The sequence below is a fragment of the Vigna unguiculata genome, chromosome 10 (genome assembly GCF_037176805.1).
Source record: "Vigna unguiculata cultivar grain cowpea cultivar isolate G323 ecotype 2 chromosome 10, ASM3717680v1, whole genome shotgun sequence".
In the NCBI taxonomy this organism is placed as follows: domain Eukaryota; kingdom Viridiplantae; phylum Streptophyta; class Magnoliopsida; order Fabales; family Fabaceae; genus Vigna; species Vigna unguiculata.
The window spans coordinates 25,144,181-25,166,951 of NC_140801.1; the positions used below are offsets into that span (position 1 = coordinate 25,144,181).

Consider the following 22,771-nt stretch of genomic DNA (forward strand, 5'->3'; position numbering starts at 1 on the left):
TCCAAATATTATCTAAAGAACTACGTAACCCTGATTTCTCATTTTGAATGAGAATACGTAGGACCAAGGTCAATCCTTGTCGGGCCCAAAAAATTAAAAAAATATTTTTATTTCTTTTTAGCATTATTGTCTTATTAATTTTGGGGAAAATTAACATTTTGAAAATCACATCGACTTTGCATTTTTAATTAAAGGTACCGCCCTCGGGCGGGCGCTGTAGGGTGCTAACACCTTCCCTACGCGTAACCGACTCCCGGATCCTAAATCTGGTTTTTCGTAGACTTGTCTTATCTTTATGGTTTTCCATAGTTTTTCAGAACAATTATGGTGGCGACTCCAAATTTCTTTTTCAAACCCGTTTTCTTTTTTTCGTTCGTCGTCCCGTCGCGATTCCGGTTGTGACAATATCCAAAGATATATTTTCCCAAATTATCTTCTATCATAAAGATAAAGAAAACCGCAAGGTCCAATTTTTCTTTCCTCTCTTCTTGGTTTAGCCAAACTTCTTCACTTTTTCAAGCTTTTCTTGCCGTCTTCATGCAATGCTTTGCTTGGATTTTTGTGCTTTTGATAATTTCTTATTCTTGGATTTATCTTTAAGGTGTCATGAAGCTTTAATCAATTTATTTCCACACCTCCATGAGCTCAACTTAGCTGCAACTGCACTAACACACCTCAAAATATCCAAAGAACATTTATGCAACTAAAAAGCTATTTTTAACATATTTTTGTATCTCATACTCAATAAACCCAATAATAGGAAATCCCAATTAAATCAATCTTTAAGCACACAAATTCAATTAAATACCCATAATTAAACATTAAATGAGGGCAAAAATACGCACTCATCACTTTTATATAACAAAGAATATTCATAAGATTGACATTGAGGTTCTTGTCAATCTATCACTTGTCTCAGATGGTTCGAGGGAGGGCGATGCATAGAGAAAAACCACAAAAGAGGTTCTCTCTTAGGGAAACCACAAGTAACTGCCAATGACACTTGCGAAGAAAATAAATTCAATGTTATACGTTAAAATGACATATTATATTCATAAGTTAAAAAAAATGACTTACCCAACAACATAAGGGACAAAATCAATTTCTTTTCCGCGTTGAAAGCATTTGATCACATATGCTTGAGTGTCATCAAACTTGTTGTCTTCATGAGTGAGTTGGGGTCTACATACCTATATGGATCATTTAACCCCATAGTTTCAGTGACACCGGATATATACCTAAATATAAAATTGATTTGATATAAATAAATAGATAAATAAATCAAATAACTATATATAATGACTAAAAAACTTACATCATCCATAACTGAATAATGGTAACATTCAGTTCCTCTTATCCTCGTGCAAGCTCCAAGACATCTTGGGAATGCAAGTAAAATGGGATCTCAAGGTCTCTCCCAAAAATGTTAAAATCCCAAGGAACCTGCATCGACTTATCATTTGTGATTTCAGTAAGTTGGAGTAATGCACCAAGAGGATCGTCCAAAGAGAAAGGAATCTTCTTTGGTTGAGGATTTTCCTATCGATGTAATTTGAGTTAAAATGGAATATAATTTAAGGTTGAATATAATAAACATGTAAACTTAAAAATTTAGTATATGGTTGGTTTGAGAGTCTGATATACCTTGTAATCATGTGCCACAGTATATACCTTGTAACATCCCGGTCAGATATTACAGATTTACATAATAAAATAAAGGAATAAGATTAAAATTTCATTTATTATAAACGCATTTCCCAAAAACACGGAAAAATTTAAATCTTTGATTAAATCATAAATAAGCTAAAATCCATAATGTATAATACTCGAATAAAAATAATAAAGTCGATCACATAAGTGTTTACAAATTATTCAAAGCCATAAATGATAAAACTCTGATAAAGCTTTTCCCCAGCTAGCCCCTCTCCGATGCTAAGCCTCACCAAAACCACCTGCAACATCATATGCTCCCGTGTAACGTAATACATGATTATCGCCAAACACAAGAAAATAGGGTGAGCTAACATACAACATATAATAATTCAAACAAGATATAGGCATACACTCATCAAAGGGACTTCTTATCCTTTGATTCCATACAACATGGCCACCACAATGTTATCCATGTTCTACCTCTTTTGATGCATACCTCAAGATACACTTGCTGCCACACCTACAAGCCACAACTTGTAGAAGACGTGTGGGAAACATGCTACAAACCATACTCCATAACGCCAAGTGAAGTTCTGAATACGTACATAGTTCATAATGTCCCAAAACTACCAAACTCGTCGGCTATTATTGAGGAGGGCAATCTTTTGGGCACGTCCATAAGAGCCACAACTTGTAGAAGACGTGTGGGAAACATGCTACAAACCATACTCCATAATGCCAAGTGAAGTTCTGAATACGTACATAGTTCGTAATGTCCCAAAACTACCAAACTCGTCGGCTATTATTGAGGAGGGCAATCTTTTAGGCACGTCCATAAGAGCCACAACTCGCACACTCAGACTGGTAACACTCGTCAACCCGAGCCACAACTCAAGGGTTCCTTGTGTTCGGCCGCCATCCTAAGCCACAACTCAAGAGATGTTATTCTGAGCCACAACTCAAGGAATACCACATGTTTAACCCCAATCCTGAGCCACAACTCAAGGAATACCACATGTTTAACCCCTATTGCAGAGCCACTACAAGTGTAGTTATCGCCTGGCGGGATGACCCTCAACGCCAGGCGCAATATGATGAATATCACCATACCGGGCTTTTCAGCTTGGCTAATGATCAGGGCCATTTATCTTTACATGTCTTTCTAGTTAAATGTAAAGGTTTAATAATGTGTGGTGTAACTAGCAAATTCCATGGGTTTGTATTCTGGCCCATGATTAGAAGTGTTTTATTCTTTTCCTTATATCTGTTTGGGCCACTAATCTTTCCACCAGCCCAACTGTGGCCATCCAAGACAACACCCTCTAACGTGTTATTCAGACCTTTGCCAGCAACCCAATTACGCCTTCTGTGTGCACCCCTTTGTATCCAGTAGCAGACTTCAGCTGGTAAGGCCATCAAATTGAATCAGCCCACTTTCAGCCAACAGTGCATCATTTAGTGCTCCTCTTTATGGGCTTACAATTCATTATGCAGCCCACGCACGTTAAGAGTGTAGCGTCTCACAAGAAGATGTCTTTTTCTCTGCTAGGTTTCTTCATCACACGTGGTTCACTAGTTGCTAGGGTTTCCTCCTCTTGTCATGCATCACATCGTCACGTCTTCACGCGTTTCTCCTCCCATTACTTAGGGTTCGAGTGTGCTCATTCACGCACATAGCTTGTGTTCTCTTCACCATCGTGTTTCATCCGTTAGTTGATAGGGCCCCCTTTCGTTAACCGTTAGGATCTGTTAGATCTATCCATGACCCATATTAGGTTTCCTTTTTCGATAACGACTACTTCTTCGTCTATAAAGGCAGGTCAATCTTTGTATTAAGTAACTTTGATGAATATAGTGAGATTTATCCCCTTTCGTCTTAGCTCAACCTTAAACCCTAGATGAGGTTTCATCTCGTCGGTTTCCCCAAACACCGTGAGTGTTGTGAGTTTTCGTGTGAGAACGAGAGAGAATTAGTCTACTTTTGAGTTTTCACTGCATTTCTGAGACAATCCTCCGTGGATTGATTAGTGGAACACTGATTGAAGGCCCGCCAGGCAGTTTCTAAAAATTTCCTGAAACCCGAGAATTTAATAGATGGATAGGAGCAAAACATCATACATCATATATCATAGCACGAAGTTCATAACTGGCAAGGTAAAAACGAGCTACATCTCCCCTAACCTGGTTTCCTTGCTTAAAAGTTGATGGTTCTTGGCTTCTTCCTTGATCCACAATGGCCTCCTAGTGTTTCCTCAATTCAACTCTCCACCCTCCTCTATTTTGTAGTTCCAATGCTCTCTAAAATTTCCAGTTGATTGCTCAGGTTGCCTAGTCTTTTCAATCTAAGTTCTCCTCTCTCTCTCTTTCTCTCTCCTTAAATTCACTTAATTAGGCCTAATTACTTCCAAAATGAAAATGGCATTAAGAGTGACGTTAATGGCCATCAAATGCCATAAACAGTTGATTCACTCAGTCCCTTCCAATTCCCCTTTGTGACGGCTAGGGTTTCCAATCCCTCATTCATGCCAAAATTAATTTTAGCAAAAATAAAACTTAATTCGTGTCTACCAAGGTTCAAACACACAACCATCCAATATCAAATCAATGCACAACCATTCAACAAAATCATGTTTCATGATAATTCCTATAAATCTAGGATTTTATTATCCCTCATCATAATCTAGCACATTATTAAAATAATTATCAATTAAATAAAACACAATTTAGCATACATAAGACTCGAACCTAAGTCCTCTTAACATTACCAAGTACTCTCAACCACTTGAGCTAGTACTTTTCCACATCATACAAGTTTACATTAAATGTCATAAAGGCTCCCACTACTCGCATTTATTAATTAATTATTCATTTAATTAATTAAATTTCGCGGGTCTTACATACCTCATTTGTTGGCACAGGAACTAAAGAAAAAGGCACGAGGATCTCATTTACCGTGACCTTAACCTCATCCTCTAATAAGTCCATGCCATGAAGAATTGTGGCTACCTCAAATACTTTTCCACGAGCCACTAGTGTCTTACCTGTACCATCCCAAATATATAGCTGACATGGATGAGTGTCGTCCATCTTATCTCCTAGTATGGGTGGAGCAGAACAACTCCCTTTTCTGCTTCTACATGTTAAAGTCAATGATTTATTAATGTTATTCAATTATTTTATTAAATATCATTTATTCAATTCATAACTTATAGAAAAAATATTTACCCATGGGAGGCACAAATGGGTCTAGTTCTGGTGGAGGATCCAATGGCAGACGGATGCCATAATTCTCAAATTGGCGCATAAGTTGTTCTTTCACCATCCTTGTGATTCTTTCCCTCAGTCATTCTTCATAATCAGCACTATGTCTACATGAGGACTGACGAGAAAGGAGGAACCAAAAAATTGGCATATGCCGACTCCTAATCCAGCACCATAATATGCAATCATTAGGACATACATGTATCCTTTTATACTTTATACTCATCAGACAAAGAATCTTCTTGGCGTCATAATTTCGAGTGGGTAAAGTATTTCCCTCGAGAAGCATTTCATTCAAGAGCAGGAGCAATTCTGTAAAACATTTATCCGCATTAACTTAGTTGGACTGACATACAACGGAGTTTCCGCATTAACAGACATTGTCTCATACACATGTGCTTGTGCAAAAGCTTTTGTGCCAACATCTCTTATCATATTGTCTTCTTCCACTCGCTCTTCCTGTCGCTCTTCCATGGTGGAATCGACAACATGTTTAGTTCGGGAAACAATTGGAAAGTTTATTAATACACTGTGCCATGTCCATATTGTATAACTTCTAAGGAAACCATCACAAATAAGATGTTTCCTAACTTGAGTTGCATTCAACTTTCTCTCATTCAAACAGTTGACACAAGGACAACTAAACTTCACCTCATCATTACTTCTACACTCATAACGTTGCGCAATTGTATAAATTATTCTACTTCGTTCTTATACTCCAATCTCGATCCATACGTATATATACTGAAATTGCGTGAACAATTTCAGTAATATTTGAATGAATGCTCACACCGCTTGTGTAATCAAGGTGTGACCATATCCCATTCAAGAAAATTCATTTTCTTTATTTTATTGGTACCTATTACTTTTAAAAAATATGTCTTATATTTCACGAAATTTTTCCAACATTTCACATTGGTCTTCAGGATACACAAAAATGAAAGTGATTGTCAACCACAATCAAATATGCACTTGAAGATCAATATAAAACACAGTTGACAAATATTCATGAATTTTAAGATATGTATATATATATATATATATATATATATATATATATATATATATATATATATATATATATATATATATATATGTACTAATAAACTATTAAAAAATGACTAATCTTCTTAAACTGTCCAACCGGACAATTTAAGATTTAATACATATAAATTATTAGTATTGTACTTAAATAACAATCTTTATGATAAGTTGGAAGAAAAGGGGCACAATGCGAAACTTAAATACGGCAACCAAAATTCATATATTGGTGTGAAACCCGTAGGACCCTCCCCAATACCAAACAAGATGAAAAGAGATACTAAAAGTGTAAAAAAAAAAATGCACGTAAGTATCGGATCTTCAACCAATATTTTGGGGTATCAAAATTTTGGTTGAATTACTTTTGTGGTCTATTTTTTCGTTCAAAAATGTCAAATTGATTCTCTAGTTTTTTAGTCTCAATTTGATCTTGATTTTTAAAAATTGATACATTTTGATACTTTTCGTTAAATTTTTCGGAGTGGAACAAGCGAACAATTACATTGACAAAGTAAACCATTCTTATTCACAATTTCAATTTTGATGAAAAAACATTGGTCTGATTAAAAAAATTTAACAAAAAATGACCAAATTGCACCATTTTTTCAAAAATTAAGACTAAATTGATACTAAAAAACACCTAAAAGACCAACTTGATATTTTTGAATGAAAACATGAACCAAAAGAGTAATTCTAATTTTTTTATTTAAACTAATAAAAATATTGTATTTACCTTTTTTTTCATCATAATTAGAAAAATAAAATTATAATTATTGTTATTATTATAATTATAGAATTAAATATAAATAATTTTTATAGTTTTATAATAATAATTTTCATGGATTAATTTTAAAAAAATAGTCAATAATTAAAAAATGTTAAATTAAGAAAATAATCACTTAAAAAATAATATTAATAAAATAATTATTTTTATTTAAAAAATATCTAAAATGTAAAATTGAAATATAAATATTGACAATAACAAAAATTCTTTATATATAAAAATAGATATATAATATTTTTTAAATATTAAATATATAAGACATATTAAAAATATTTAATTTTTAAAAAATATATTTAAAATTATATAAATATAAAAAAAAATTAGGAGGCATGCCCCCTTAGTCTTTTCTATTGTCCGCCAGTACGTTACCCATTGGGTTCTTTCCTAAGCATCATCACAAGACAAAACCAACTATACTACCGTGGGTCCCAACATTAAGGGTTTTAACACATTGTGAAAAACGTAGCTGCACCTTAAAACAACTAAAGGGAATTTAAATGGGAGAAAAAAACTTAGATGCACCTTAATGGTAAGTTTGGAAAGAGTATTTTAATGAAGCAATTCATTTTTTTAAGAATTTAAATTTTTCGGTAATAAAATGCTTTGTTTAGATAGAAATTTAAAAAGCATTTAAAATGCAAACATTTTTTTTAAAGTATTTTAATTAACTAAATTAGTAAAAATTCAAATATATTCAAAATAGGTGGAATTTGAAATTTTTCTCGTTCAACCTCACACTTTGGTAGAGTTGTCAATTTGGCATAGTCCATAGGACTTGACCCTGACCCACGTGGGCTCGGACCAAAAAAACCCAAAGTGCCAAAAAGTTCCACATTAAGAAGCCCACAAGGCCAAAATCCTCACAAAAGTCCTATAGGCCAAGGCTAGGGCCAACCTTCTTAAACATGAAAAATACATTATTTTCTAAAATATATTATTAAATATTCTAACGACAAATCGGGTCGTCTCAACCGTCCAAATTTCTTGTTTTATTCAAATAAGAAATTTAAATGTAAGGTATTTTAATTTCTTTTCCAAACAAGTTATTTATAAAATGAATAGAATTTAATTGCAAGCAATTCAAATACAATGCATTTTAATTTCTCAGCATTGTTGAAATATTTCATTCAAACACAATGTAAAGTAACCAATAGGACCAATGACTATGAGAAAAATAGAAGACCTTGCATGAGGTTGCCATAATTCACATGTTGACTCATCAAAGACCAAAAGCCACTTAACACATTAAGATACAAAGAACCAAGAAACTTATGCATGCACGAAAAAGTTAAAGAAGAAACCCACACACTTTTATGTGCCCAATCAATTTACCCTATAGTTACTCTATTGGACTAGTGAAAAGTGGACATTGCACCATGCATTCCATTTGGAACCAAAATTTAAACTATTGATTTGCTCCCACCTTGCCAACACGTGATTCTTGCATGCATAAAAGAAAGGATAATGATATACAAACATACCAAATTTGAATACTTCTGTCACAACATGTGATTCTTGCATGCATAAAAGAAAGGATAATGATTTTACACGTTTCCATTTCATTTGGAAGAGACAAAAAAGAAAGGGTTTGAAAGAATAAGGAGGTTTGACCTGATGCGCGTTTTAGAAACCCAAAGCGTCTTCATCGACCTTCTTCTTCTTCAGTCGTCTTCTTAGTCGAATATGTTCTTCTTGAAGTTGTGTTTCTCTTCAACCTCGTAAAGTTATTGAACCGCCATTGGTGGATCCTGACGTGAATGATTTGAATTAGTTTTCTTCTTCAACTATCCACAAGTATTAAAGCGTTATACTTGGATCCGACCTTGTTGAAAGTCAATGTAGTTCTTGAAACCCGAGTATCAAACCCTACTACAGGTTCCCATACCCCGTAAGTTTAGAAATCCCTAAACCTTTTTTTTTTTGAATCTAGTTTTGGCAAGTTCCCAAACATATTCATATGTTTCGATTTTAATCTTATATTCTTAAAAAACATTATTATATTATGGCATATCCTCATTAGTTTATTTTGGCATGATGCATTAGATGACACTTGCATTGTTGGCACATGCAACCAGGTGATTTTCAGGTGGCTCAACAACTGCACAAGATGGCATTGTCGCCTGTGGCGGATCTTGACCAACATTGTTGTGGGAGCCAAAATAATACATCCAAAATTTATACATTTAATTATTGTCACTAATACAATAAAGATGAATAATAACTTAGTATAACGATAACTAAAAAAGAAATCACACATATCTAAAAGTTTGCCCTTCGTTCCTTTAGATCGCTGAACTCATCAATAATTGAATCATAACTAAAAGTTTCAACTATTTCTTTTTCAATGTAAATAATCATATTGTCGGCAAGAAATTCATCTTCCATTTTATTCTGCAATCTTGTTTTGATAATCTTCATTACAGAAAATGATCTTTTTATTGTAGTTGTAGAGACAAGAAGAGTTAAAATAAGACAAATTAAACGATCAATCAAGTAGAATGTCCTTGACTTTCCTGTTCTTGCCAAAGATTGACATAATTCAAGCATGGTTGATAAATACTTCAAATTTGGATGGTTAGGAGCATCAATAATAAAATGTTGAAGTTGAAATTTTAAATTAATCTTCTCTTGCTCACTAAAATCTAAAGGATAATATTTGTTCTCAAGAATGCATATGTCCTCAATGTTAAGAGCTTTATAAGCATCTTTAGGAACTAAAGCATTGCTTAGAGTTAAAATTTCCATTGTTTGCTCATTAAACCTATCATTTAATTCTTGCAACTGCTTGTCCACTATAATAAGAAATATATTTACCCTAAAATGATGTTCCATAGTGAAATGATCTTTTTGATGTCGAGAACGACCATGACGTGCAACATAAGTAGAATTAAAATCAGGAATATCAATGTCATGTTGTTCATACAAGAATACCACACATTTTAATAGATTTTGCCAACCATCCTCCCTCAACTTTTGAATCAAAATTTTAGTATAACAAACTAATTGCATAGAATTCAGTATATCTTGAGATTGTTTCTGCAAAGCTTGGCAAAGACCGTTAGTAATTCCCATAATCTCTTTCATCATGTGTAAAATTAATATGAACTCAAATGAAGACAACATATTAAATGCAGCATCAACATCATCCATTTGAGAATAAGTTGATCCATCAACAATAATTTTTTGAAGAACTAAACAAGATGCATTATATAGCTTCATCATACTACAAATGGAATAAAAATGCGAGATCCAACGAGTATCAGCAACTCATTTTAAAGTGTCAATTTGATTTTTTCCTTTACCAGTTTCAAGTTTACCCATTTTTAATAATTGAGTTATTCCATTTAATTCAACAACTTCTAACTCATCATGATGTTTACTAGAGGAACACACAACATTTACGATAAAAGACAAATTTGAAAAAAATTGATGAACTGGAATGACCTCTCTTGAAGCAGCCACTAAAGCAAGTTGTAGTCTATGAGCAAAACAATTCACATAATAAGCATAAGGATTATCATTGAGAAATAATGCTTGCAATCCATTCCATTCTCCCCTCATATTACTAGCACCATCATACCCTTGACCGCGGATATTGCAAACATCAAGATTATGCCTAGAGAGAACGACACTCAATTCTTTTTTTAAAGTGGCAGTTGTTGTATCTTTAACATGCACAATATAAAAAAATTGTTTTTTTATATTACCATCCTTATCTACAAATCTCAAAACAATAGCCATTTGCTCTTTCTTAAATTCATCACGTGCTTCATCAACAATTATGCAAAATTTAGAATCTCCAATTTCTTCTCGAATGTGACTTCTTACTTTTCTAGAGAAAATGTGCAAGATTTTTTTCTGAATATGATGAGAAGTATACTTAGCATTATACGGAGAATTTTCCAACACAAGTTGTGCCACTTTATCATTATATGATGCTAGAAGTTTAATCATTTCAAGAAAGTTGCCTCTATTAATTGACTCTGGTGTTTCCTCGTGGCCTCTAAATGCATAAGCTTGAAATGTTATTAATAGAATAATTGTGTCAATAGAGGTTTTGAGCCATAAATGGTTCTTGCAGACTTGTTATCAACTTTGAATATTTATAATGTTATTAATGTGCATAGATTGATTCAACAAGTCTTCACAAGCTTTCATTGCATTGTTATGCGGTGAGTAATGACTATCTCCAATGTGGTTGAGAAATGCACATCTTTTTCCTACATTAACCTTTTTCCATGATCTAAAACCTTGTTCAGTAAACACATCTGACCCAAAACGACCATCTGGCTTTGAACTAAATAGATAACATGCCAAACAATAAGCTCCATCATTAGTCGGGGAATACTCTAGCCAAGAAGGAAACATTTTAAACCAATTAGATTGAAATCTCCTTGGATGTTTTTCCTTAGAATAAGGATAGTTTTCAAGTTGCATTTCAATTACCTTCTTTATTTCTTCGAGAATGGAAGAAAACAGTTGAGAGATGAGAGCAAAAATAATTGGTCTTTTTTTCTTCAGAAACAAAAGAAAATAGGTAAGAATGGAAGATGAGAAAAATTTGTAAGAAACTCAAGGCATGTACGTATAATGGAACCACAATTAAAATATGGTTATAAAAAACACACAGCACAATACTTTTTTTTCTATGTTCATAAAATAAAATAAAAACAATATAAAAGAGGTTCATTAAATAAATTATTGAACCTATTTCACCATAAAGTGAGACGAAAGAATTATCTTTTTCTTTTCTTCCTCAAGAATGAAAGAGAACAAAGGAGAAATAAGAGCAAAAATAATAGATCTTTTTTTTCTTTAGAAACAAAAGAAAATAGATGAGAATGAAATATGAGAACAATTTATGAGAAACACAAACTATAATGAAAACAAATAATAAAAAATATCTTGATAAATCTTTTTAATCTTTATTTTTTATTATATTTTATTTTATTTTTATTATTTATTAGCATTAGTTATTATGTTTATAAAAGAAATAAAATATTTGATTTAATATCTATAATAAAAAAATTAAAATATCTAATATCTATAAAAAAATAAAAATATCTATTATAAAAAAAAATCAAAATTTTTCGGGGGGCCATGGCCCCCTGCTACCATGATCGTCTTGATAATATTATGGAAACTTTAATTGTTGTTGAAAGCAAATTGGTGCATTCAAGTTTTTTATGCCAGTGTCATCATTGTAATACCGTATATGTGACCTTGAATAGGTACATTAGTTGTTAGTTCTTCAACTGATACAATTCATAAAATGCAGCATGAGAAACCATCTGTCAACCCCTGGGGAAATAAGTGTTAACTCAAGTAATGTGATATTCACTTATTCAACCTAAAGAATTGACAACAACGGTTTTAATGATAACATTTTTCATAAGTTTAATTTTTTGCGTTAAATAAGTACTTGTAAGGTTCAATATCTAAACAACTTCTACCTTTTTAAAGTCACAAAAGCATAAAATAGCACTACCAAAATCATCCTTCAATCCGAGGGGAAATAAGTGTTAATTTGCCTTCTATCATTTGCACTGATTCAAAGTAAAGAATTAACAAAAAGAGTTTTCATAAAATTAATTCCTTGCATTAAAGAAGTTCATGTAAGGTTGAATAGGTAAACAATTTATGCCATGTTGAAGTGACAAAAGAATAAAGAAGCATTGTGAAAACCATTGGTCAACCCCATGGGTAATAAGTGCTAACCTGCATTGTATATTTACTCTAAATTCAAGTAAACAATTAAATGAAACCGTTGTCATTAAATTCATTTCTTGCATTAAATAAGTACATGTATGGTTGAATAGGTAAACAATTATTTTTTTCTTAAAGTGACAAGCATATAGAAACACTATGAAAATCATATGCCAACAGCAGCTGAAATAAGTGCTAATCTGCATTCTATCATTTGCACTTATTTGAAGTAAACAATTAACACAAACAGTTGTCATGAAATTCATTTCTTGCGTTAAGTTACGTTGAATAAGTAAACAATTTTTTTTAAAGTGACAAGCATATACAAGCATTGGAAAAATCACTTGTCAACCCCAGGGAAAATAAGTGTTAAATTGTATTCTATCATTTGCACTGATTCAAAGTAAACACTTAACATAAACAGTTATCATGAAATTCATTTCTTGCGTTAAATAAGTACATGTAAGATTGAATAGATAAACATTTTTTTAAGCGACAACCATAAAAAAGCAATATGAAAATCATGTGTCAACCCTAGGGGAAATATATGGTAACCCAAGATATCGAATTTTCACTAATTTAACCACAACAATTAACAAAAACAATTATGATGACTTTGATTCATCTTGTTAATTGTTAATTATGTACACGTATGGCTGAATTGGTAAAGAACTTCTGCCTTTTTAAAGTGAAAAAACATCATAAAACACTGAAAAAGCAATCTCTCAATCCAAGAGGAAATAAGTGCAAACCTGCCTTCTATCATTTCCATCGATTCAAAGTAAACAATAAACAAAAACAATTTTCATTGAATTCATTCCTTACGTTTAAGAAGTACATGTAAGCTGCCTTTTTTTAAGTGACAAAAGCATAAAGAAGCACCGTGAAAAACATAGGGGGCATATTAGGAAAACCTAAAAGGTTTACGAAAGAAAGAAGTGAGGGTTTTCCGTGGGAGGAAAGGGGGGCTGGTTTCTTTTGGGCAGGGAGAACGAGATAGTAGAATGAGGGCCATGGAAAGAGGGTCATCCTCAAACAATTATTTTTGAATTCAATAATACAATCAGTATTTCCTTTTCATCTCTTCATTTCTTTGTGGTTATTTATCAATTGGTATCTAGAGCCACTTGTTTCTAGGAGTGCATGGTCATTACACGAAACGCGATGGAGAAGCGCATTGATGGCCTTGAACAACAACTCGCAGAGTTAAGAAACCTGATCATCGCTCGTAACAGGTCAAATAATGGCCGACCTCACACACGACGTTCGCACATACAAAGGAAGGTGCACGATGAGAACGATGGTGATTTGGAGCGTGACGACAGCTCGCGTTCGACAGTACGAAGTAGTAGTGGCGAGTCGTCGAGGGATTTCGGAGGACGGAAACTCATGATACCCATCTTCCGTGGTGATGACGCTTGAATGGATCGTTCGAGTTGAACGATACTTCAAATTGAACTGGGTGAAGAAGAAAAGCTCGATACAGTGGTAATCGCATTGGAGGATAAAGCCCTGAGTTGGTATCAATGGTGGGAAGAACAGAGTAAGGAGCTCAACTGGGAGGAATTTAAGGGAGTGTTGATTCGACGCTTCCAACCAGGGTTGGTCCAAAACCCGTTTGGTCCGTTGCTGAGTATTAAGCAAACTAGTTCCGTAATGAAGTACAAAGAAATATTTGAACGTGAATCAGCTCCATTGAAAAAGGAGGAAAGGATTATGTTGAAGGGAATTTTCATCAATAGGTTGAAGGAAGAGATCCAAGCTGAATTGAAAATCTACACCACAGGCACATTACGAGTTGATGGACCGAGCTTTATTGTTAGAAGAAAAGAATAATGCCTTACGCAAGGTTGGGTTGATGGGCTCAGAGAAGAAGGTCGGTGACAAACCACCTATAAAACAGGCGAAAGGGTTCACTAGATGGGAGAAGGGTGGAAATACTGAGGGGATAAGCAGTAAAGTGAATGAGAGTGAGCTGGTTGAGAAGAAGACAATGAGTTGAGGAAGACTCTCTCAAGCTGAATTGAGAGAAAGGAGTAGGAAGGAGTTATGCTTTAAATGTGGTGAAACATGGGGAAGGGACCATATTTGCAAATTGAAACACTTTCAATTTGTATTATTGGAAGACTCTCAAGGGGAAGAGACGGAGGATAGTGGGGGAGAGGAGGAAACATTGGATACTTTCACTGTTAAGGTTCTACAGATATCATTGAAAAGCAAGGAAGGGTTGACTTCTAATCGATCCTTCAAGGTGATGAAAAGATAGGAGGTGCAGAGGTGTTAATTCTAGTGGATTGTGGAGCTTTAACTAACTTTATATCAAAAGGGTTAGTTAAGCATCTCAATTTGGAAGTAAGCGATACTACTCCGTTTGAGGTGGAAGTGGGAACAGGGGACAAGGTGGTGAACCGAGGATTATGCAAACAGTTGGAAGTGGTGGTTCAAGGAGTTCCTATTGTGCAACATTTCTTTCTTATGGAGTTGGGAGGGACTGATTTGGTGTTAGGAATGGAGTGGTTGGCAAGTTTGGGTAATGTGAAAGCTAATTTTTGAAATCTGGTGTTAAGTTGGGGAATAAGGGGAGAGAAGAAAATATTGAAGGGGGATCCTGCCTTTTGTAAATCCCAAGCTTCCTGGAGAGCATTGATGAAGGCCCTCAATAATGAAGGAGATGGATACCTACTATCTTATCAAGCACTATTGATAATAGATGCAAAGGAAGTTAATCCTCTCAGTCCTAATTTGGTTGTTGTCTTGGAGGAATTTGATGATTTGTTCAAAGAGCCTACAGACTTAACCCCCTAAGAGGACCTGTGACCATGCTATTAACCTCAAGGAGGGTGTAAGTATCCAAAATATACGGCCTTATAGGTACCCCTTCTACCAAAAGAATGAAATTGAGAAATTTGTAAAGGAAATGATGATTACAGGAATTATAAGGCCTAGCAATAGCCCTTACAGCAGCCTAATTATCTTAGTAAAGAAGAAAGTGGGGGGGTGACAATTTTGTGTTGATTATCGTGCCTTAAACAAACTTACTGTACCAGACAAGTTTCCAATACCCGTCATAGATGAACTTCTAGATGAATTGCGAGGAGCTCAAGTTTTTTCTAAGCTAGATCTTAAACCTGCATGAAGGAGGAAGATATCCCTAAGACAGCCTTTAGAACGCATGAAGGACATTATGAGTTTTTTGTTATGCCATTTGGACTCACTAATGTCGCCTCTACATTTCAAGCTCTCATGAATCAGGTGTTGAATCCATATTTGCGAAAGTTTGCTTTAGTCTTCTTTGATGATATACTCATTTTTAGCAAGAGTGAGTTGTCATTATGAGCATGTGAGAACGGTATTAAATTCTCTAAGAAAACATGGCTTAATGGTGAACAAGAAGAAATGCTCTTTTGGGAGGGGAAGCATTGAATATCTAGGACATGTCATTTCAGGCCAAGGAGTGGCTGCTAATCCTGCCAAGATAAAAGCCATGGTGGAATGGCTAATCCCTAAAGACGTGAAGGGATTAAGAGGCTTCCTAGGCCTCACAGGTTATTACAGAAAATTTGTTAAAGGATATGGCAAAATAGCATGGCCCCTAACTCAACAATTAAAGAAAGATAAATTCCAATGGAATGATTATGCACAAGTGGCATTCGAGAATTTGAAAAAAGCTATGACTCAAGTGCCCGTTCTTGCTGTCCCAGATTTTGACAGAATTTTTGTGGTGGAGACAAATGCATCTAGGAAGGGGATTGGAGCGGTGTTGATGCAGGAATGACAACCAGTAGCCTACATGAGTCAAACTCTGTTTGACAAAGCTCAGAATAAATCTGTTTATGAAAAAGAGTTGATGGCCATGGTCATGGCAATCCAAAAATGGAGGCATTATTTGCTAGGGAGGCACTTCATTGTTCATATCGATAAAAAAAGTTTGAAGTTTCTAGTGGATCAACGATTGACGAGTGAGGAGCAAAATAAATGGATCTCTAAATTGTTGGGGTTTGACTTCGAAATTAAGTACAAACCAAGGGCGGAAAATAGAGCAACAGATGCCCTTTCCAAAAAATTACAATACTCAGCCTTGAGTTCGATACGTTTCTTTGAGTGGGAAGAATTAGCAGCTGAAATTGAGAAGGATGTGAAACTAAATAAAATTCTACAAGATCTGTTGGTTAAGGAGGGAGAACACTCAAGGTATAAGATGAACAATGGGAGGTTGTATTATCACAACCGATTGGTGATTCCTAAGGACTCACAGAAAATCATCACCATTTTGAAAGAATTTCAATATATAGTTGTGGGAGGAGTTGTGGGAGGACACTCAGGATTATTTCGAACCTATAAGAGGATTTCAAACTTGTTCTTCTCGAAAGGAATGAGGAAGAACATTGAAGAGTATGTGCAGAAATGTGATGTGTGTCAAAGAAACAAGTATCAAACTCTAAGTCCATCGGGTTTGTTACAACCCTTACCTATTCCTAAACATATTTGGACTGATATTTCTATGGACTTCATTGGAGGTTTGCCCAAAGCAGGGGAATGGATACAATATTAGTGGTGGTGGATCGACTCACCAAATACACCCACTTTATTGCTTTGGCACATCCTTATAATGCCAACGAGGTTAGGTTGCAGATTTGTTTTTAAAGGAAGTGGTAAAACTTTATAGCTTTCCAGAAACCATTGTTTCCGATAAAGACTAGGTTCTTATGATCTCCTTCTGGATAGAATTATTTAAGTTGGCTGGAACCAAATTGAAATTTTGTTCTGCATATCATCCGCAAACTAATGGACAAACGAAAGTGGTAAACAGATGCTTGGAAACTTATTTAAGATGCATGACAAGTACCAAACCAAGACAGTGGCATAGGTGGATTAGTTGGGCTGAATATTGGTATAATACAAACTACCATGAAGCCTCTAAAATGAAACCTTTCAAGGCAATGTATGGAAGAGATCCTCCTCCGTTGATTAGGGGAAATGTTGCAGCAATCTCAGTAGATGAGGTAGCTGGGATTATACAAGACAGAAACGAAATGTTAGATATATTAAAGGATCACCTGGTGCAGGCCCAAAATCAGATGAAACAACATGCCGACAAAAGTAGAAGGGGAATGGAGTATAAGGTTGGGGAGATGGTGTATTTGAAGATACAACCATACAAATTGAAGAAGTTGGCTAAGAGAATTAATCAAAAACTTAGCCCGAGATATTATGGTCCGTATGAAATTGTTGAGAAGATTGGAGAAGTGGCGTATAGTTTGAAATTACCCAAGGATAGTAAGGTGCATCCAGTTTTTCATGTGTCTTTGTTGAAATCCACTATGACAGCCGAAGTTGTGGTTCAACCATTACCACCATATGTGACCGAGGAAATTAAGTTACAAGTCTAGCCAGAAGATGTTTTAGCAGTGAGAGGAGAAAGCAAACAGTCCTTAGAGGTATTAGTAAAGTGGAAGAACATACCAGATTGTGAGAATTCATGGGAATCTATGACCAAGATGATAGAAGCATTTCCTAATCTTCACCTTAAGGACAAGGTGAATTTTAAAGAAGGTGGCTTTGATACAAGCAAAGAATTAGGGGGGCATATTAGAAAGACCCAAAAGGTTTACGAAAGAGTGGAAACCAATTGCATGGGAACCACATGCCCACACACGTTGATTCTGATACTAACATAATTGCCTACGTGCTTCTAGAGGCATGGGGGAGGAGGGTTTTCCGTGGGAGGAAAAGAGGGTGGGGGGGGGGGGGGGGGGGGGGGTGGGTGAGAACCAGATAGTAGAAGGAGGGCCATGGAAAGAGGGTCATCCTCAAATAGTTATTTTTGAATTCAATAATACAATCAGTATTTCCTTTTCATCTCTCCATTTCTTTGTGGTTACTTATCACACGTATTGAACCTAAAGAATTGTGACAAAAATCTATTTACTTATTTAATAGGCAAAAAGCTTCTGAGTTTTTAAAGTAACAAGAATAACAAAGCACTGTCAAAGCAATTTGTCAACCCCAGGGGAAAGAAGTGCTAACCCAGGTCCTATCATTTGCACTGATTGAACCAAATCAATTAACAAAATCAGTTTTAATGACTTTCAATCCTCGCATTACTTATGATACATGTAACCATCACTACGTCAAGAGGCTCTTATTTTTTTCCAGCCACAATAACATACAAATCCAATATTATAAACATATGTGAACCACCACTCAAGTAAGTGCAAACCTACACTTTGTATTTGTCACATTCAAAAAAATCTGATACGTTAACATGTCTTTACAATGAGGAAATATAACTGAATACTTCATGGGTTCGAAAAACAAATTGATTATTTTGCTTAAAAATTTCCTTTAAAAAACCTAACTATCGGAAATCTCACCCAGAAATACCAACAACTTTTGCCCTCATTTCATCGCCTACTTTTAAGATATCTCTGACATCCTGAACTAGATCCCATGACACCTCTGAGATGTGTATTAGTCCATTAAGGTTATAAAGACCTGCATCATTATGTGATGTCAGTAGTAACTTGTCCATGATAAAGTGAAAAAAAAAATGTAGACATATGAGCTATGCATCAGTTTTCTGGATTCAGGGGACAATGGTATTTTAGGAGCAGCTCCAAGACTAAACATTGTATTAGATTAGTAGAAGGAAAAGTTATAACACATAGTTCTCATTATTTAAATCATAAAATCTACCTTTGACGATATGACTGAACCAACTAAGCCTCTTGTAATTTCTTGGATAGGTTTCTCTGGTTCTACACAAAAGAATCAATGCTACAACAAATCAGCAATTTCAACTCCACATGCTATTATCAATACGAAGCCCCTAAAATATGTTCAAATAGATGATTAAATGGCCTGCTTAGACAGGCAAACATGGCCAAACACTATATACAACAAGCCATAGGAAACAAGCAAATTTTTATCTGTATACTATTATGGATTATGGATACCAAAGGATGCTAAAAGTGCAGCCATGAACGTGAATGGCTCTGAGAATCATCATTAACTAGTGTTTGACAAACACGAAGATGTTGAAAGGGAAAATGTAAGCAATTTTCAACAATGTAACAAAACTTTTATGATACAGGAAACATATTTCATTTACTTAAACTGAAAGTACAGTTTCTAAAGTGCCCATAAGCATGAGCTCTTCGGCATAAAAACAGAGAGAAGGAAAGCAAAATGAGAACGTTAAGGACCAACTTTTAATGTAAGAACATGGACGATGAACATATAGGTGGATGGATACCTTTACAAGTATGCATTGGACTCTATTCGGGGAATGGGAGAAACCCCATAATAGAATAAAATTGAACCCGCAGACCTCCAGAATTAAAGCCTTCAACCCTACTGTTATAAATGAGCCCTATCTTTATATGCCTTTGCAGCCTTCCAATTTGATAATATCTACTTCATTGCAGAAATCAAGTATTAGAACACAACATACAGTGATATAAATTACCATTAATCCAAAGCTTAACCATTTAATTATAACATGCTATTGCAATAATCAATTGGAGTTTAAATTCCCTTTATATTCCCTTTAAATAATTGCTTTTGGGTATAATAAGATAATAAAAAAGATCTTGTGTTGCATTTATATCTATATCGAATGAAAGTAACGCTAAAGATTTAAAAATTGCAAAACACATTCGATAGATACCACTACTATATATCTCTACAACAAGATAATTGTAACTGATTATAACTAAAAGAAGAAAGCAATGGAGCAACATATAATAATCTGAAATTGAAACCCCACCCTTAAAATAAAGTTAAGCCCCAAATAACAAGCAGCCACACTACACCCCAAATTAAATTAACTTAATCCAATGCAAACCCTACTTGAAAACGAAAGAAGAATACAAGGAAAATCAGGTGTAGTCACGGCCGAGCAAGGCAAGGCTAGGCACGACGAGAATGCGACAACGGAGACGATACACAAAGAGGTAGTAGATGAAGAAGAAACGCGAAAATAGAGGTACGCGTTTCGTTTGCACCTGCGATTTTTCTACTGCTCATCAATAAATGATTTAACTACGGTGAAAGTTTCCACGAAGACCAAGAAGGGGGAAAGCACCAACAAAAGGAGTTTACAAACTTAATCAACTGAACAACTGAATCAGAGGTTATGGAAGATGAACAACGTTTTGAGTTTTTGAAACGCACATAACTTTGAACCCCTCTATTCGTTCGAACCCTTTCTTTTCTGCCTCTTCCAAATGAAATTGCCAATGTGGAAAATAAATATCAATTAAAAATAAATAAAGTTTCAGTGTCACGTTTAGTTGTAAGAGAAGTAGTTAAATTTAGTGTTTTAATGTATCATTATCCTAAAAGAAAACACACTCCACAAACTAACTCCCAAACGCTGCAGCACATCCTTGGTTTGAACAACCACATCAAACTCATTAGTAGCACCCACCCATTAACTTAAAACCATCGATGAAACTAATGCATGCAAAACAAAACCACACCCATAAAACCAAGCTTAGAGATAATTGAAACAAAATCAAGAATCATTATCACAAGCACTCTAAAACATAAATAATCCGCACTGAACATAAATAATAGAACCAATTGGCATGTAGCCCATGCATTTTCACTCCACCCAAATGCTTAAAGGAGGAAAAGAATAACTCGTGGCCCCAACATACTTAAATAAAAGGAATTGCGTACATAAAATCTTCACCGCAACAGGATAAAAGTATTGGAATTTTTGGGGCTTTTGAAAATATGAGAGATATGAGATATATGAGAGATATATGTGATATGTTATACGGAGGAACATGTTTTTGTATTTTATTGATATACTCTATATATAGAGTAAAATATAACAAATATCAAGTATAAAATATTTAGAATATCTCACTCCTAATCTAAAATAATAACAAATTTCTAAAACTGAAACATATCTCTAAAACTGAAATATTTTCTAAAAACTAATTTAAATAAAAAAGATATTAAGTAATATTCTCAACATTCCTCCTTGCTTAATATCTGTTTATTTAAATTTTATATCTTCATATTTGATTCTCCATCTTTGGATGCTTGATTTTCTCCTCTTTTTGTGCTTGCAATATTTGTTTTTCTCCTTCTTCCATGGCATCACATCTTTCTTCAATTTGGCATCATCCTTCATATTTCTTCTTATATCAAGATCAACTTCTTTTTCTTTGTCCGGTGTGGGTTTCATTGGAGTGGCATTGGACCTTTTGTGAATATTAAAATGTGAACCTCCATCTACTTTCTTCACTTGGACATATACTTTGTTCCAAAGATATTTATCTTCTAATTTTGGTCCTTTTTTCATGCTCACTTTCTTTGTATCAAATTCCTCCTTCATAAAATCTAACGCAAATCTTTTGTCTTTCCTGTGGACTTTGAATACCTCTATGTTGTTAGTATTTTTTATCACACATACTTTATTTTCAAAGGAGACCTTATAACCTTTCTCTAACAATTGAGCAACACTTAACAAATTCTGGGTAATCTTAGGAACATATAAGACATCAAAAATTAATTTGATACCTGAATGAGTTTTAATTGAAACGGTTCCTGTACCTTTCACAGTAAGTTGTTCTCCATTCCCAATTCTTACCTTGGAAATATTTGATTTATTTAGCTCCTTGAAAATTTCTCTATCATGAGTCATATGGTTTGTGCAACCACTATCTATAATCCAATCTTTTGAAGATTCGTTGGTTGTGACACATGATGTTGTAAAAAGTAGATCTTCCTCTGATTTATCCTCATCTGATTTATTCTCCACAATTTGAACATCTTCTTCAGAATCTTTAGATTTGCATACCTTTTCCACATGTCCCAATTGACCGCATTTGTGACATTTAACATTTGGCCTCCACCAACACCAATTGGGTTGATGACCTTTTCTCTTACAATGGGGACAAGATGGAAAAACTTGTGTGTTGTTGTATTTGCTCCTTCTATTTTTCTTGACTATGAGAGCATTATCTTCCGTGTAATTTAAATTACCTTCAACTGCCTCATGATCTTCTCTCATCAATCTTCGTTGTTCTTGTGCTTGCAAGGCATGTATCACCTCTGTAAAGGTGATTGTAGACAAATCTTTTGTATTTTCTAAGGAAGCAATAGATGCCTCATATCTTTCCGGCACCGTCACCAGAATTTTCTCAACGAGTCTGGAATCTGGAAACTCTTTTCCCAACAATTTTATCTTGTTGGCAATACCCAACAATTTGTTTGAGTATTCTTTAATCGTCTCTGACTCTTTCATTCTTTGCATCTCGAACTCCCTTATCAAGTTCAAAACTTTCATGCCTCGAATCTTCTTGTTCC

General features: G+C 34.6%; 1 long non-coding RNA gene across 5 annotated transcripts; it reads right to left on the minus strand.

Moving 5' to 3' along the window:
* Window positions 1-18,654: 18,654 nt before the first annotated feature.
* Window positions 18,655-21,043, minus strand: LOC114166363 (uncharacterized). 5 transcript variants are annotated; one of them, XR_003599901.2, is made up of 4 exons: window positions 20,297-21,043; window positions 19,701-19,861; window positions 19,142-19,203; window positions 18,655-18,940 (listed from the first exon to the last, which is right to left on the minus strand). It is a non-coding gene; the product is annotated as an uncharacterized LOC114166363 (long non-coding RNA). The 5 variants fall into 5 exon arrangements; XR_003599904.2 differs by having other exon boundaries at window positions 19,701-19,858; window positions 20,318-21,042; XR_003599903.2 differs by having other exon boundaries at window positions 20,318-21,042.
* Between the last annotated feature and the right edge of the window lie 1,728 nt (window positions 21,044-22,771).